An 11,029-nucleotide genomic window follows, 5' to 3' on the forward strand; every position below is an offset into this window, starting at 1 on the left:
ACATAGTCAATTCAGAGTTATGTGGCCACCCAATCCGCCAACCCAATGCCGTGGGGGGAGTGTTCCACTCTCATCTCTGAACTTCGAAATAGAGGCAATTATTTGGGGGAGATATTTTGCACACCTAGAGTTTCCAAACATTTGCAAAATTGGCTTCAACCACTCAGATTGTATTTTTAATCAGTATTCCTGCAGCCCGGGGGGCTGGACTAGATCAGGGGTCAGCAACCTAAGACCCATGGGCCACAAGCGGCCCACAGGGTTTGTTTAACCAGCCCATGAGCCACCCCCGAACCGAGCTGCCTGCTTGGCGAATCCCCGCACGCTGTGCTAAACCGGCTCAGCGCGGCGACTCACTTCCCCAGCACCGGAAATCACAGAGGGCTCTCCGCTGGAGTGAACTGGCCCAGGCAAGGTAAACCTTCCGACCCCTGGGCTAGATAGTCCGTTGGGTCCCTACCAATTCTGTGATTCTATGGTTTTCCCCTCCTTTATTATTATTTTTTTACTGTATTATTATTATTGCATCTGTATCCTGCCCCTGCACAGTGGATCACACAAATGAAAAGAGAAATGTTCAAAATGAAGCTTCACAGGTAGAAGGGATTATAACAAGCCATGCTTGGATTTGAAATGTTGTTTCCCACCTATGCTCAAGTCAATGCTTGGAGAAAATAAGTTACTAGCTATGCTCCTTGAAAACAACACATTTCATTTGACCTTTGAGGATTCTCTGTTGTGGGCTGCTTAGACATTTATTAGGAAAAGCAAGATCAAATCAATTCAGAACATATTCAACTGGGGTCTGAGAGCTTAGATTAAAACCCTTTAATCTCATAGCAGAGAATTCTCTATGAAGTGGAATCGAGACAACATGATTTATACCATAACCAGGTTTTATCCTTGGAGCCTTATATTGTAAGAACAAATAATACTTTCTGAACTAGTAAAAATGACAGCTTCAACATGGCAGTCATAGAACAGCACATTTTGCAGCTGGTTGCAATGTTCACAAGAGTGCACAATGTTTCATAGAATGCATAAGCATCCAGAACCAAGCCCATAACTAAAAAAAATTAAAGGACATCCGGGCAGGGGGGGGAGGCGGAGAGAGAGAGGACAGAATAGTGTTTTCCTATATAATACTTTATTTTTGAAACATTAATCATGCTGCAGTTTGCAAGGTCACTTATAGAGGAAGAGGGGCATTGGGGGCAAAACAGAGTAGGGGACATAGGACTACAAAAGATTGAAAGGATCAGGGCAGGGCATGCTTTGCCCCACTCATCTGTCATGGCCACAGAGGTCCCCCACCCCTGGTCTGAGTTAGGGGGGATGTGAAGTGTTTGGCAATGTCTGGGAGTCTGGGTGAGTTATGGGTGACAGATGCGGCTGGTAAGCAGGGGAATAGCTCCCAGTAACTATTTTAAAATATTTGTATTCGTAGGGTTCCAATAAGTAATACAGAAATCAGGCTTAGATTAATTCCATTCTCTCCAGCTAATTGAACTTAATATAAATGGGAACAAACTCTTGTCTTGTTGCTTACGCAGAAGATTTGTGTATATGGGTTCTCTAGACAAGAACAGAAAACTGAAAAATACAAGTTTCCAGATGAGCCCTTTATCCAGCATTAATGATGTGAAGACTGTCCACGGAAGTCTTCCCTACCTTGGTGCCCTCCAGATGATGCCGGGGCTCCCATATGCCCCAGCCAGCCTGATCAACAAGCAAGGATGATGGGAGCTGTAATTCGACAACATCTTGAGGTCACCAAGTTGGGGGAAACTGCTCCAAGGTTCCAACTGACAAAGGAGGCTATCATAGGGCATGACAACTGGTCCTGATGTAATGCAAAGGTGGTCACCTATAGGAATGTACATGCTTACAGAGCATTTCATGAGTCCCCCCCCCCCTTAAATTACCAAAATATGTAACATTAAAGTTGAAGCCAAACAACAGGCCATCTTTAGAGCAACTTGCATTTGCGCTAAATGTTTTGGGATGGAAAGTGAACACAGTACGAATGTGCAAACTTGACAGTCTTCAACTCAAATGCATATACTATGCCAGCAGATCTAACAGCTGAATAATAAGGTTTCCTTCAGCCCTAAATAAAGATACTTGGTAGTTTCCTGTGTCTGACGAACGCAATAATCTTTCCCTCTCAGCTGGATTTCGGAGTTTATTTAATGTGCTGCCACTGTGCCAGGCACATGAAGAAAACAGAGACACATGCCAACAGAGGCACAGCGTCCTTTGATGACATCCTGACTAGGCCACAAAACGGATCGCAACCTCGCCCACACTTTAGGTTCTACCTAAAACAAAAAACAAAACATCAGGCAGGTTTTAAGTTAAGGGTTTGAGAAAGAGATCAAAGTTGTGTCAAACATGGAAGGATGTATTGACTGAAATGGAGAGAGTCACATACATTTGTTTCTCTGGTGCAATCACTGAACGTGCTATCTTGCTTCTTCCTCTTTGCCTAAAGCCCTTTATTTCCCTTAATCTTTGCCTATTCTTCATTTGGCTTCTTGGCTATGTCTCGATCCTGATTGATTTCGCTCTCCTCATCCCACCCTATGGTTGGCCTCCAAAGCTATGCTAAGCCAGGGCTTACGAGGAGGCATGTGATGCAAGCCCCAGTAGTTAAATTCTCAAAATCCAGAGTGCAAACACTCCCACTTACTGCACGTGCACTGTGATTCCAGTGCTGGATTTTTAATCTGTGTCCACACCAAGCGATCTCTACTGCATATGTATCCTGCACTTTGTTATAAGACACTAGTTTGGTGTGCTGTTTCTCAAACCAGCTTCACACAAACTGGCAACCTTAAGTTGCTCCTAACTAGTTTCCACTCAAGGTGTGTGTGAACACCTCTGCATGGTGGTAAAGGAATCACAGAAACAAACTGAAGCCATGCTAATGTGAACACTGTGTGAGGGGGGAAGAGACCTGTAAACACACACACACACACACAACCCCACTTCACTGCACAATAAGACAGTAAAGGGAACACACCCTAAGATGGAACCAAGAATAATCACTTGCTGCTAAGTTTTCTGTCCTCACAGAGGGAGAGGGGAGAAAGAAGGGCTACTTTGAGGAAGTCAAGCATTCTTAAAATGATATATATCATGTTTGTCTATCAGCCATTCTAGTCAGAAGTCATGGACATTTTGGCCCTAATTTATTCATAACATAACTGATTGTGTAACCAATGTGCACTTTAGAACTTTATGCTCCATTGCACACTTTTTCACTAAATGGAACATAAGATAGATTGTATTTGCAATCCTACCCAATTACTGTAAAAAGCTGATTAAACTGTGTTTTTCTCATGAGAATGTTATGCAAGAAGACTTTTTTTCCCCTGCTGAAAGAAGGAAAGGAACATACAGGAAAGGAACTCACCTCAGTTATTAATGCTAGGATTAAGACTGCATTGCCACAGTTCTGATACTTCAGCAGTAAACACAAATAGTGCTCAGTTGCTAAGGTATAGCCAGAAAAAAGGAGTATTCCTGTATGCAATTTCGTATTATGTTTCATTTCCAAACAAGGAAGCTGGGCAGATTCAGTCCTGGTTTATTTTGCAATCCATGGGGATTTCTAAAATCCAGGAGCTTTGGCTGCATATGTACATCTGGTAATTTTAGAAGTAGTCAACTACTGGAAACTACAAGGCTCACCAGAACTGTGCTTTATTTCCTTCCTATCATTTATTTAATGGAAAGGAAACATTTTACTTTATTCACTCCCAACAAATGCTGGGCATCAAAACCTTAACCTGTACCCTACGAACCCTCAACTGTTACGTGGGTATGAGAATGAACAGATTGAAAACCATTATACATTTCCCCAAATTCCCAATGGTTACTTATTCTATGAGGATTTAGGTATTTGGCCTTTCAGAGGAATCCTAAGACCTCTGAATTCAGAGCAAAGTCAATAGTCACAAGAGATAACCTGGTATTGAAAGAAGATTAAAGAGCAACTTCTCTCTCTTCTTCCGTGACTGAATCAAGTTGGCTATCACAATCACACTCTAAAAAGATAACCAGTTCTAATCCTTAGGAAGGGCAGATATGATTGCTGCAGATTCACTGGCGTTAGGCTACACTGCTGTTTCCTGAAGCAGTGTACAAGCCCTGTGTATGCAAATGGCAGCAGACACATGTTGGGGAGCCCTAAGGCCAATCAGATATCTGCTTCCCCAGGAACACGTGCATACATGTATAAAGACACAGACTATATATATATTCACTTTTAAATAACTGTGTCAAACACCAGGGTACACACAGCAATCACATGGAGCCACCCAGAGTACTGCTGAGTAGCAAATTCACAAGAGCAAAAAATCAAAGAATACTGTGATATTATATATCCATGGTCTTCTGAGAAGGGTTGCTAATGGTTCTTTACTTTAAGAGAGTGTATGCCATGACAAAACACTGCAGTTTCATAAGCAAGCCCCCTATTTCAGAGCATCACAGCTCTACGACAGTCTAAATAATTTACACCAGAATTCTAAAATATTCCTCATTTTTTACATTCTGATCTGGAAATCTGCTACATGCTTAAGCATCTCTCCCGCTGAAATGAAAGGGACTAGTGTACCATGATCTTTTTAAGTTTTACATGAAGCGAAATAGAATCATAGAATCATAGAATCATAGAGTTGGAAGAGACCACAAGGGCCATCAAGTCCAACCCCCTGCCAAGCAGGAAACACCATCAGAGCACTCCTGACATATGGTTGTCAAGCCTCTGCTTAAAGACCTCCAAAGTAGGAGACTCCACCACACTCCTTGGCAGCAAATTCCACTGTCGAACAGCTCTTACTGTCAGGAAGTTCTTCCTAATGTTTAGGTGGAATCTTCTTTCTTGTAGTTTGGATCCATTGCTCCGTGTCCGCTTCTCTGGAGCAGCAGAAATGTTATGTTATACAAGGTAGGTACTCCACCATTTTGCTGCAAGTCTTCACAGTGTTTTCTTACATCATCACTCTCACACACATGAAGCTCACACTTCACTGTGGGTATTCTGCTGCAAGTAAACATTTATAAGGCTGGTAAAGAAAGCCACAAGTTGAGGCCCAATTGCAACTCAACCACAGCTTCTACAGTGCAAAACCAATCAAGTCGTTTAGAAATAAGCAATTCTGTACCAGCACACATTTATAAAGGCTCAGTTAAACAAAGATTTGGTTGTTGTTGTTGTTCGTGCACTATAGCTGCCAAGCTCAATTCTACTTTATGCCAACAATGCCCTCCTGAGTGTGGGAGGGGGCATGAAATCTATAGCATTTGGCACATCAGAGCACACACTCGCTCTGTGTGTGGCTTCAACTGTGAACTGCTCTGATAGTCTTTATGCAACTGCTTCAAAGAAAAGTATTAGCACACAAAACTGTAAATGCTCTGCACTAAAACTCAGCTCCAACAGTTACTGCTGAAACTGAGGTTGTAAAGGACGCTTACAATGGAATAAGTTCAACTGAACCATGTGGAACTTACTTCTGAGTCAGTATGCATAGGAGAATGATGTTACTGTAATCTTGCGCATATTTACTTGGGAATAAGGGGGAGTTCCAAGAATCACTAGCACTGCATGGTGTTTCTAGCAGCAGACCCAGGAAGTTGTATTAACATGGATACACACGTAATGCGCAGAGCTGCCCTTAGTCTAATGTCAACAGGGCTTAGTTCCATGTTAGGCATGCATAGATTTGACAAGTTAAAGGTCCAATCAAACCTACTGAAACTCTAGCCAAAACGTACAATTATTTTGCCCCTAATTTGAGCCCTGCATTTAATTGCCCTTCAAGGACCTAATAATGTTTCCTTGATGGTATCGATCAAGGTTAAAGAGACCGGGGGAGAGGTGAGGAGAGCCAAACATTCATAAAATACAATATAGATATTAAAAGAGAAGAACTCATAATCTATCCTGAATATTTAAGTCTTGTGGCCTTTTGAAACAATAGCAGTTTCTCTGAAGTGTTGTTTTGATGAAAATACTGTGCATGAAAATATATTTATAGAAACAGAAGAACACAGGACTTCCTGTTTTTAGCTCAGCTCCACCTTAAAAGCTATACTTTTTTTCTCCTGCCGATTTATACTGCAGTTAAATGCACTTCTTTGCAATTGCCAAATAAAAACAGTTGCATTTTATTCATTTGCTGTTGTGAATATATATAGCAAGGGGGAACACTCAACTTTTCCACTGTAATAGGATGCAAAGAATGGCCTTGTCAAAATCACTATAACAGGATCATAACAATGTCAGAAAAATCATAATATGATAGTGTCCAAAATCCACTCCTGCAAAGATTAAAAACTTATTTAACAAAGATTATAAACAATCCACTCAGCACCTTTCTTGCACAAAATAAGTATAACTACACAAGAAATCTGTGTTTTCATACTACCATCATTCATTTCAATGGCATCTGCACTGGAGAGGCTCCCAGAGGCATATAACTTAGATGTTTCATGTCCTTAAAAAATAGATTGTAACAGTTGAGATCAAACACATTTCTGAGAATTATATTTAAAATCCTTCTATGCTTGCATAGAGGAGTTACAATCTATATCTATAAGAAGTATTAGTCAGGCCAGTTCCCCCCCATTCTGTGAAGTGTCCCTTTAGAGGGGGGCCACAGGAGGAATGATGGGGCCAAAATCAATGTCATATCAGTTGTATTAAACCCTTTTAAAAATAATTAAACCAGAGACACTGTGTATTCAGTTACAAATCCCGACATACAGATATAGCTAATTGCTGCTATAGTTATACCAAATGGCAAATGGAATATGATAGTAAATTTCATGTCAGCTTCAATTTCCCCATCCAGTTGGCAACATCAGTGTTAAAAATATCTCAGATTTGAGGTACAGGAGTGTTTTCATTTCAGTTTTAAACAATGCCACAGTAATTCTATCAAGATGAGCTACTGCTTATATAGGTTTTTTGAAAACACATACAGAAGACTCCACTTATTTCATGCCAGTTTCTCATTGATACCACAGCTCTGATTATAGACATCTCAACTGCATCTGGAAATTTTCCACACTCTTTCTAGCAAGCAAGCTAACATCTAATGGTACATGAATAATACCTCAGGGATTACTAATGTAGTAAGCCAACTGTTTTGAAAGTTTTGCAGTCACACATAATATAACGCAGACATTGCAAAATGTATGTAGGATGGTTAGATATTCAGAAATTGAAACACAATACGCCAAGTAATCTACATGCCAAAATTTTCTATAATAACTTAAAGTCCTTTTAAAATTCACAAAGTCAGATATCAACCACCACCAAGGACTCTTTAAATGCACACAGGCTTGGATGGCATGAGCCTACCATTCAGGAAGGAAGTGATGTATATAGAACAAAATTGCTCACTCCACACTACATTGAAATAGAAGACTGGCACCAAAAGGAGACAACATGACCACTCTCACTTCCTCACACCCCACCCGTGACATTTTGCAAATAGTAACAATATATCCCAAAAGGAAACACAATATATTCTTTCAAAATAGGAAGTACTACAGACAGGCAACTGTATTAATGACAGGAGAGGCTCATCCGCCCCCCAAAAGAAACCTTGCTCACTGATGTCACCCTAGGGGGAGAAAACAGCACAAGACCAGTCTGTTGCAACACTGCCAAGTTTGATAATTCAGTAGTACTGCCAACTACAGAAGCCACCGGCAACTCAAAACTTTAATACGTGGGTCAGAGCAGCCTGCAAAGTTGCCTCAAGTTCCCCACCAATCTTTCACCCTTCAAATGTCAGTGCTATGGAGGGAGGAAAAGAGATTTAGTCAGCTTTTGGAAACAACAAAATACACACTGTCCTCACAATGGTTCTACTCCACACCAGGATGCTAAGGTGAGATGGCGTTCCAGGCACTGCATCTACAATACTAAGACTGTGGTGCCATGACTAAACTGGGCAGACAAAGTCACCTTAGGAAGCATTGTGGAAAGAAACACTATTAACCAGCAACCCAAGTTCCTGGAAAACAGAAATTCCTACTCCAAATGATTTCTAATGACCCCACTTACTACTCTCACTATGCGGAAGAAGGCCAGGCATGCTCTGATGATACCTTTTGGATGGTGCCAGTGGCAACAACACAAGGCATCGCAAGTGCCTCCCTGCGCCATTTTGAATTACCCGTCCATCAAAAAGACTTTCCTGCCAGTGCTTGGCCACTTTTTAATTTCCAAGGCTATGCTTTACAACTTGCAGTGTTCCCAGCACAAACTTGAAACCAAGTTTCATTTTAAAAATCAAAAATTGCTGGGACAGAGGGGGAGAGAGGGAGAGAGAGAGAGAGAGAGAGAGAGAGAGAGAGAGAGAGAGAGAGAGAATGGCTACTGCTAGCAAAAAAGAGGGGTGACACTTTTTTTAAAAAATAACATTAATCTGGAAGCAGCCAAAAGCATTGTCATAAAGTCAAGGGATGTATTTTGACCCAAACTGGGACCCTCAGCAAAAACACAATTACACAGCAGAAGACAAGACCTACCTCCTCAGGAGCTCGGCAGCAGAGTGGCAGCAACAGGATGAACCCTGCAAGCAGTACAGAGAAGCCAAGCTGCCGGGGATCTTCCCACTAACCACAACAACCCAAAACAGAGAAGTACAGTGTCTCTGGCACCGTTTCTTTTCCTGATATCCTGTTGCATGGGAAACTGTGGGGAAATCCTGTATTTTACTTCCCTATTACTGGCACAAGCAAGAAACTTAAGTCCAAGTGGAGTGTGGTGGGGAGGGGGAGCAACACCGGCCACAAGTTAACAGTGTGCCATTCTAGGCGTTGCCTGCCAATGATTTGCCTTTCCCCAATGCAGAGTGCACCAAAGCAACCTTGTGGGAGGGTCACCAAGATGTTAGTTTTGGAGACACAGGTTAATAAGCATGTTCCGCTTATTATACTGGGGGTGGAAGTGAAGAGCAGGTCCCAGAGTTCAGATCCTATTGGTTAAACTCCCTTATATCGCCTCTCCCCTCCCCCAGAAAATGTTGTTATACACCACAAGAGGTTCTGTGAACAGAAGGAGTGACCACCATGTCCAGCCAAAGACATCAAAATAGTAACCAGAAGGCGTAAGGAACATTTGCCTGCCTGGCAGCCACTCCCAACAGAGATGCCTTAGAAGAAAGGAAGGATTCCAGTTTATGTATGCCCTACAAAGAAAAACCCCACCATTCAACTAGCCCTGGTAGAGGAAGGAAGCCCCCCCCCCATCACATACTGTACATGCATCCACATCAACCATAATAGGAGCTCCTAGCACAACACACCCCTTTCTCGATGGAGCAGCCTGGGTTCTCCTGCTTCCAGGATGCAGTTGGGACACCCTCCCCCGCCTAAATAGCAGCTATCCTTCATTAACCGACGGGCAGAGCAACCCAATCATACAAAGGGGGGGGGGATTCCTCCAGAGGCAAGTCTTAAAAAACTGCGCAGGGGAGGGGGTGTCAAAGGAGAAACGTGTCTCTGTACTGTCAAAATCGCACAAAACCACCCCCCTCCCACCCTCAACATACAATCTGGGGTCCTGACTCCTGTCCCGCTTTGGTACCCTGGGTGGGTCAGGAACCCCCCCCCCCCCACTCTGCAATCTCCCCCCCCCCCCCGCCTCGCCCAGCACACACACGTCCCCTGCCTGCACTCCGGCCAGGCACTTCTCTGGCCGGGCTCCAGCCTGGCTGTCAAGGCTCCTCTCCTTTTCCTGGCCGGGTGCAAGACCCCGCCACCCGCTTCCCCGTCCCCTCCAACCTTCCGGGGGGGGGTGAAGCTGGGAGACGCTTCGGCTGCTTTCCTTACCCCGGAGGGAGCACACCCTGACCCCTCCCTGCCGGGCCCTGAGCCAAGGGGAAGCAGCAGGGCCCCTCGGCCTGGCGGCGGGAGGGAGGGAGGCGAGCCGGCCCCGCACTGGGCCGGGAGGGAGGGAGGGACCGGGAGACCGAGCGAGCCGCCGCCTCTGCGGCCGCAGCAGCGGCGGCGCCCCGGCTGCCCCTTCCTGCGCACCTTACTCACCCCGTCGCCGCTGCCTGCCGGGGCGAGCCAAGCCGGCCGCCCGCTCGCTCGCTTCCGTCCTTCTTTCCTTCCTTCCTCCGGCTCTCCACTCGCTGCTTGCCTGCCTGCCTTGCTGGGCTTGAGGCGCGGCAGCTCCAGTGCGCGGCGGCGGCAGCGGCGGCAGCTCATCCGCTCCGCCCCCCTTCCCTCCCTTCGCTTCCCTCCTCGGGCTCGGGAGGAGCCGCCGCGCCGGCGGAGGAGGAGCGAAAGCGGCGGAGGGGCGGAGCAGCGCGCTCGGCCCGGGCAGGAGGGGTCAAAGCGCCCGGGCGAACGTTGCGCCACTTTCGTTTTGGAGGGGAGGCGAGGGGCGCGAGTGATGAAGTCTCCAAGACTAGAGGAGATTCAGTGCCGGATTTACTATAAGCTAAACAAGCTATAGCTTAGGGTGGGCCCCCAACAAATTTAAAGGGGGAAAAAACCTGGATGTACATTTCCAAAATATAAGATAAAAAACAAATAAAACCTACATACAGCAACAGTGTTTTGTGTTGTGTAGGCCCCCAATCATTTTAAGTTGGAGCTTGATAATTATTTCACTATTAATATACTTCTTCTTAATTGTATTTCACGATTAATATACTTCCTTTTAATTGTATTTCAGCTCAACAATTACTTTGCTAAAATACATATTTTGTTCCGTGCAAATGGCTTTAGATACCTATTAGGTCCATAAATTACCATATAGCGCCGAGGGCCTTCTGGCGGTTCCCTCATTGCGAGAAGCAAAGCTACAGGGAACCAGGCAGAGGGCCTTTTCGGTAGTGGCGCCCGCCCTGTGGAACGCCCTCCCATCAGATGTCAAAACGATAAACAACTACCTGACATTCAGAAGACATCTTAAGGCAGCCCTGTTCAGGGAAGTTTTTAATGTATGATATTTTAGTGTTTTTTTGGTTTTTGTGGAAGCCGCCCAGAG

General features: G+C 44.5%; 1 protein-coding gene across 1 annotated transcript in view; it reads right to left on the reverse strand.

Annotated features, from left to right (window-relative positions):
• Window positions 1–10,252, reverse strand: part of RAP1A (RAP1A, member of RAS oncogene family) — a 94,644-nt gene extending 84,392 nt beyond the window's left edge. Inside the window, exon 1 of the mRNA XM_081195214.1 lies at window positions 10,075–10,252. The gene's annotated coding sequence lies outside the window, so the exon portion shown is untranslated. The remainder of the gene's footprint in view (window positions 1–10,074) is intronic.
• Between the last annotated feature and the right edge of the window lie 777 nt (window positions 10,253–11,029).

This window comes from Podarcis bocagei (assembly GCF_964188305.1).
Source record: "Podarcis bocagei genome assembly, chromosome: 5".
NCBI classification, from domain to species: domain Eukaryota; kingdom Metazoa; phylum Chordata; class Lepidosauria; order Squamata; family Lacertidae; genus Podarcis; species Podarcis bocagei.